Here is a 6,198-nt window from a genome sequence, read left to right as displayed (position 1 = left end):
ATTTGACATATGAATTCAGCAGTATACAGTCTTTAAGTATTTATTATTCTATCTATTATATGAATTGCATTCATGCATTCTGAAGAATGCTTTGAAAAAGATGAGAGAGAAAGCAGCAATTATGAATACAGAATCAAGATTGAAAGATTGAAAGAGATCAGTTATATATATATAAAAGCTAGTAAGTTACTTCTGAACTGAGTAATTCAATTGAAAAGAATAAAAGACTCACTGATTAAGAAATTAAGTCTTAAGATGAGAATATAAGTTCTTATATACAATGAGAGTTCTGAGAAGTTTCAATCTAGATGTTTTGAGCTCTATAAAATACTTAAATCACACTCTCTGAAAACATATATACTGAAAGAATCAGAGAGACAGATCTTATATATCTTAATAAATAGTTTATATCTTATAGAGATGAAGATGCAAGACCTGAGTGAATTATAATTATTCACAGCACTATTATCAGTATTGAAAAAGAAGAGGCTTATAGTTAAAAAGTTTCATGAAGTAAGAGAAATCATAGATATTTACAAATCAGATAATCTCACTTATTCTGATCTTTTCATAATTATAAGAAAAGAATGAGAAGTAATGAAGAAATCAGATGAATATCGTACTTTAATAAGTGATATAACTATAGCTGACTGTATAATATTGTACTGCAGACAGCAGATACAATATAATAAAAAGTAGTCTTAAAGCAGCAGACTTGCATATATATCAGATTATAGAAGAAAAAGAAATTCAGAGTTGAATTCAACTATTTATATCAGTTTAATCACAGAGATAACAGAGAATAAAGCATCTGAAACATTCACAGATATATAAAATCAAGTCATCTCAATCTTTGAAGATACTCAGAGGTCAGATGAGATTAGTTTTAATAAGCTGCTTACATTAGTAGTCTGAGTGAGTAAAGAGAGACAGTATAATATATAAGACAGAATTATAAGAGTGAAAGCTGCTGAACCTAGTCACTGAATACTATATTATATAGAGGTTGTATAAGAGTAGTGACTAGCAGATCAAGGAAAAGTGTAAGAAAAGAAAAGAAGATAACTTAAGAGATAATAAATTAATCACTGATTATAAGAGTCAGTTATAAAGAGATAAATATTATTATACACATCTCATTTCTTTTCATATGCTACATGTTTTATTCATTTTCAATATCACATCACTTGTAAAAACACTAAAAATAAAGAAAATTTCAAAACTCAAGATCTGTAAGAAATTTGAGAGTTATAAGCTACTTCTATAACAATACTGTGCATGTCTCTGATTTTCCTATCACTCTGTGTTCAATATTAATGTTATTTATCACAAGATTAACTGAAATGCTAATATAGAAATATGTATACATATATATAGAAAAATTCAAGAAGAGTATAAAATCTGCAGAATCAGAAGTCAGAGCAGAAGAGACAGAGATGAGAGAAAATGAAGAAGAACAGAGTACAGACAGATTAAATATATAATAGCAGAAGTCACTCAGAGATGAACACTTATAACTTAGTATATATATAATCTCTTTCACAGAGAAGGAAGAGAAAATAATAAGAGAAGCTTAAGAGCAGAAGAGAGTAGTCTTAGCAGTGTTATTATCTTCAGAAATTCAAATAATCTCTGACACTGAAGCAACTAAGAATCATTAGTATATGAAAATGTGAAAAATAGAGATAATAATTACTGAATGAATATCTATTATCTGCTGATCTTAGAATTGTATATATAATTACAACATACATGAGACTTCTCAGAAAGAGAGAGAGAAACACAGAGAAATATAGAAAGTAGAACACAGTATATGAATAACTCATTCTCATAATAATATCTCAGACAAGGTGTACAAGTCTCACACTTATAGATGTAGAAGATTATAATATTCATATTCATATTTCTGAAAATACAGATATTCTTTACCTGCATTATAAAGTCAGATGATAAATATCAGAGAATAGACTGATATAAGTTAATTATCTTGAAGATATTTATCAGAGTGAATATATCTGTAATATTGAATTTAACACTTATAAAAAGTTTCTTAATATCTGTAAATATAATAACTTTGTGTATGATATAACTTATAATAATTTTATCTAAGAACAGAAAAAATCAGCATTAGAAAGAGAAGATGAAAAAGAAAAATACTTACACTCTTAACACTGTTAAAGAGAGAAGTAATGTTACAGAATGAATACATAATTATCTCACTATAAATATTTAAAATGAATATAATAATCAGTGTCTGTAACTGAGCTTCAGATAGTTGTGTTATATACAATCTTTATACAGTAAATTGTTCTAGAGATCAATAAAAAGAATGAGAGTAAATACACTGAGAAATATAATTCATCAAGTCTATGCAATATCTTCTTAAAATGAGAATAGCTAGTAACAGCAGCAGAGGTAGCAGAGATAGAGAGAGCAGAGATAGTGAGAGTAGAAATAGTGAGGTCAGAAGTAGCAGAAGCAGGAGAATCAGATGCAGAGACAAGTGTAGAAGATTAAGAGAGAGTGACAGAGAAAGAAACAGCAGCAGAAGAGCAGAGAGAGATACAAGAGACTCAGTTATACATAGTACAGACAATTTCTTCATTATCACATTTTTCAAGTTCTTGATCAACAATTCAACATTAAGATGTTTACTATTATTGACAGATATGAATCTGACAATGTATGAAGATTCTATATAAATAAAAACAAACAAATCAGCATCTGTGTCTATGCAAAAATCATGCTAGAAAAACACAATTAGATGCCTGCTAAGAAAGAATTGAGAGTGTATAAGAAAATAAAGAAGATGTGCTATTTATAATAATATATTCTAATAATTATTAGAAAAACAAGTTCTGATTACATTTCATAACATGTTTCACTTACTGCTAATGAACTGCTCAGTATAAGTACTATAATAATACTTGTTTTAAGAATGAAGAGCTATCATCAGAAACACGTATAATGTAATAGATAAACAGATACAAAGTGTTAAATAGAAGAGAGAGAACAGAAATCTTATACAAGATAATAATATTTAATAATGATAATGACAGAGATGATGATTAAAGAATGAAAAAGTTAGTGAATAAAGAAGAGTGAAATATAGTGAAAGCTTCTTTATAAGAGTGTAAGCAGAAAACTAGTCACATCAGAAATAGACTGTATAATTGTGAATATTAGTAGCGTGCTAATCTGCATGAAGCTAGAGCTTATATTATAATCACATGAGTGTGACTGAATCTGATAAGAGAGAATGTAATTTAAAAGAATACACAACTGCTGAATAATAATGCAGCTACTTCTGAATATGCTTATAAATGTAAAGAGGCTCTAGCGGCCACTAATTAATTTAGTATAATGTATATAAGAAGCCGGCGTACGCCTGTAATCATACGCTGGCTCAAGCAATCTTTAACTCACATATTATTTCATTCTTCTCACATAACAAGTGTGCGACTTAAGTCAGTTAATAAAAAGTGTAAAAAAGAATTAAGTATTAATTAGAACTTTTGAGTTTTCAGTCACTGAACAAGTAATTCTTACTTAAAAAAATGTGAAATTATGATAAAAAAACAGCTCTGTTTTTAATTCTTTGTAAGAATATTGTGTAAAACTCAGAGAAAAGTATCTTACTTTTTCAAGTGAAGTAAAAAACTAACTTTAACATCTTTTTTTTTTCACATTAACTGCTGCAGAATAATGAAATAAAAACTGCTCAGATATACAATATTGTATACTCTCTATCAAGACTTTCTTTCTTCAGAATCTTGACATTATAAAGAATATAAGTCTGTTTTTATATAATAAGATAAATCTTATCAACAGAATGTAAAGAAACTGATTTTTATATTTCAAAATAAAAACTTAGTAAGTAATTATATTAATATAAAGTTAATTCTCAAATTCAATAGAAATCTATTGTTGCTATTTTAAATCTCTTACAGAATTTAATAAATATTAAGATATTAAATCTAGATTTAATATATCTCACTGTACAAAGATCAAAAACTTAGTCTGATCTTAAGTTAAACTGATTTTATAATTGTCTGTAAGTTATATACTGATTAATTATAACTGAAATATCATTTTATATTTTTCTGCTGAAGATGAGTCAGATTGAGAAAAGCAGTACATGAATAAGACTTAGTATAAATGTTTTAAAATATCAAAAACAGACAGGATTTTCACAGAGATTCTTTTTCAAATATCTCTATCATTTCAGATCAGACATTTTATAGAATTAAGACAATTAATAAATAAAGCTAGATTTCTTCATTTTAGAATTTATATGATAATTTGACTTAGAGTTGTAATGTGATAGAAGTGAACAGAGAAAAATCTCACACAGAGACTTTCTATTACATTTAATTAAATAACTTTATTATCAGACAGAGTATATAGTTAATAATGAAGTTAAAATACTTTTTTAATTGAGAGCTGATCAATGAATCTATCAGCAGGTTTTTATTTAAAAAATTAAGTGAGTTTGTGATGAAGTAGTTCTACTGAGAATAAAGTCTTTCTTAAACTCTTTCATAACTATATAAATATATTATATATAATAAATATTTTTATGTATATAAAAAACAATCACTGCCGTTAAATTAATTGTAAATATTTCAAAAAATGTAATAATTACAAAGTTTAATTAAAATAAAAATGTAATTAAGTTGAAAAATTGCTTTTTCAACTGTATAAATTATACTCAATAAGTAAAAATTAATTTGTCTTATTAAATATTAAAAAATTAAATATATAAATTTATCTCCGTAATAGTAATATTAATTAAAAATATTACTAAATACTACTTTTATATAAAATTAAACTATAATATAATTTATTATTTAACAGAATAAATTATCTAATAAAACATTTTTTATACTCTTAATTATAAATATTTTATTCAAATAATAGTAAATTTATATTATTTCTATAAAATTATATCTGAGTATATATTAAAACTATAAATATGCTGAAGCTCTATACTCTCTATTATTATATTTACTACAGTGTGATAATGCTTGCTTTTTAGCAAACTGAGCAGAATCTCTTATCTCTATTTTCTTTTTTATTTGATTATTCAAAGCAGTTTGAGCTTTAATGAATTCTTTCTCTTTTATTAAAATTTCTCTCTGATTTATATATATACAGTTTTATTCTCACTTACACTTCTACTTCTCATTTATAGCTTGTAAAGTCTTATTCTCTTAAGCTAGAAGAGTAGTCTCATGCATGACTAATTAACACTCTCTATTTAGCTGACTTACAGTCTGATTGATAGAACTGAAGAGACTCTGCATACAGCACTTGATAAACTGCTTAATATTTGCATATTAATACTTCAATTGAATAATATTCTGTAAAGTCTTCAAAGTTCATATAAATTGAGATTTATGTGAAAATTCAGAGAGTATCAGTATATGTAGTTAAGTTTATTATTATTATTATTATTATTATTATTCTTTCATTATACTTATATGCAAGCGGAGCTTATGATGAGTTCTTGCGTGATGTTAAATACAGGTCAAGTGTTGATTATACAGAAGGAAATACAGGTGTTGAGATCACACCAAGATAACAAGAACATAGGAAAATACAAAGGAGTGACAATTAGATACATGCGATAATAACTTCCCAGCTCAGGAACATAGAGCGATTCATTGAAGTGATTTGTACACCTCTGTATTTATTAGGAACCTGAGGTGCTTGAGTTCCGGATTTAATGTATCCCCTGCGGGTTTCGAACCCACGCGCCTTGGTTTCCCACGCCAAGGCGCTACCAGGTGGCCGCATTAACCATTCGGCCACCGGGGCTGTAGTTAAGTTTAAAAATGCAGCGTATCAAGCACCTTAGTAGAATTAAATGATACAAGCTTAATGACTTTAAATTCAGCTTTTATAATAGTATTCTTTAAAGCTTTCTTTCTAGTAAGAGAATAGACACTTAGAAATTTATTCTTATTAATATAATTGATTTTTAACTGCATGTCTGATTCAATCTGCTTATTATATGTTTTCTTCAGCACAGTAAAGCAGCTCACATCTAATGATTACAGCAGATAAGAGAAGTAAGTTAGTATATATATTTTCCTTTTTACAGAACTGCTTAAATTTCACAGTATTATAACTTTCATACTTATTAAGAATTAAAACTCTATATCTCTCAAGTGTATGAGTTTAAGTATACTTGTT

The 6,198-nt window shown here is 26.8% G+C and overlaps 1 pseudogene across 1 annotated transcript; it reads right to left on the bottom strand.

Moving 5' to 3' along the window:
* Positions 1-5,731: 5,731 nt before the first annotated feature.
* Positions 5,732-5,820, bottom strand: BDCG_16094 (annotated as a pseudogene). Its single transcript has one exon. The product of its transcript is annotated as a tRNA-OTHER (tRNA).
* Positions 5,821-6,198: the final 378 nt, after the last annotated feature.

The sequence above is a fragment of the Blastomyces dermatitidis genome (genome assembly GCF_000003525.1).
Source record: "Blastomyces dermatitidis ER-3 genomic scaffold supercont1.1, whole genome shotgun sequence".
Classification (NCBI taxonomy): Eukaryota; Fungi; Ascomycota; class Eurotiomycetes; order Onygenales; family Ajellomycetaceae; genus Blastomyces; species Blastomyces dermatitidis.
This window is presented reverse-complemented; position numbering and strand designations above follow the sequence as displayed.